The sequence below is a fragment of the Austrofundulus limnaeus genome, unplaced genomic scaffold (assembly GCF_001266775.1).
Source record: "Austrofundulus limnaeus strain Quisiro unplaced genomic scaffold, Austrofundulus_limnaeus-1.0 Scaffold122, whole genome shotgun sequence".
Lineage (NCBI taxonomy): Eukaryota > Metazoa > Chordata > Actinopteri > Cyprinodontiformes > Rivulidae > Austrofundulus > Austrofundulus limnaeus.
This window is the reverse complement of record NW_013952524.1, coordinates 972,415-973,523: the sequence shown is the minus strand read 5'-3', so window position 1 is coordinate 973,523 and position 1,109 is coordinate 972,415.

The following is a 1,109-nucleotide window of genomic DNA, read 5'->3' as shown; positions in this document are numbered from 1 at the left end:
GCTATAGATCCAGTACGTCGCCAGAGCGCTATCAGCCCTGTGGTTAACAGTAATGCCTCACAGCAAGATCGTCCATGGTTTAATCTCTGGGATCTCTCTGTGTGGTGTTTGCATGTTCACTTCCCTGTTTGCAACTTTTGGTCGTCTGGTTTCCTCCCASAGACCAAAAATATYCAACCAAGTATTACTTRYTKGTCTTTCATAGAGTTGGGTGGTAAAAATCTGTTCTGTTTTACTCTAATTTCTGTAGACAGGGGATGGTGAGGAACTTATAGGAAGGAGAAATGTCTTGAAGAAGGATACTGGAAGAAATCCATAAAAATGACATGTCATCATATCAGTGTAACTACATTTAAAACTGTTTGTCTGTATTTCAGTCTCGTTGGAAAGTAGGCCCGTTTGGTCTGTTGGTTTATAAAGATAAATACTCATCTTGTATGTCAATTACAGCTTTGAAAGAAGATGCCGAAACACAGAAACGGCACCACAGGCGCTGTTTTACTCAATCACGTTTCATTTTACCGCTCCTATAATGGCAAAGGYAATTTGATTTAGCTTTCCTGCAGTAGGCCAAAGGTCCCATTATATCTGCAATACCAGAAGGGGGGCAACTACTCTGGGTYAGAAGTGCAGGGGGYATGTTCCCTTTTTGAAAAATGAAAATGATGAAAGAAATCACCTCTTGTGTGAAGAAAGATAAGAAGCTGAGAATCAGGATGGTGTGCTCCTACTGCTCTTCACCTCGCGACACTTTAAGATTGAGTTGGAACTCAGTATTAACCCTGAAGGTTTTCTGAATGCATTTGTTTGTGACCTAAAWAATAAAGGCTACAAATTAAAAGAAACAAAAGGGTGTTTGTCTTCTAACCAAACCAGTTTTACTATTTGCATTACATGTGCTGTAAAAAAAAAAACAAAACAAGATATATGTTGTTTAGTATTTCATTTGTTGCTTTTTTGGTGCATAAAGTTGTTGCCTTTTATCTCCTCATCGCAGGTCGAGGCTGTGTCCTGTGAAAACAGTTCAGTCTAACAAATATATCAGAAAAAATCAGAGGCCTCATACCTGCAAATAAGTACATAACTTTACATAAATTACACAAAACTTT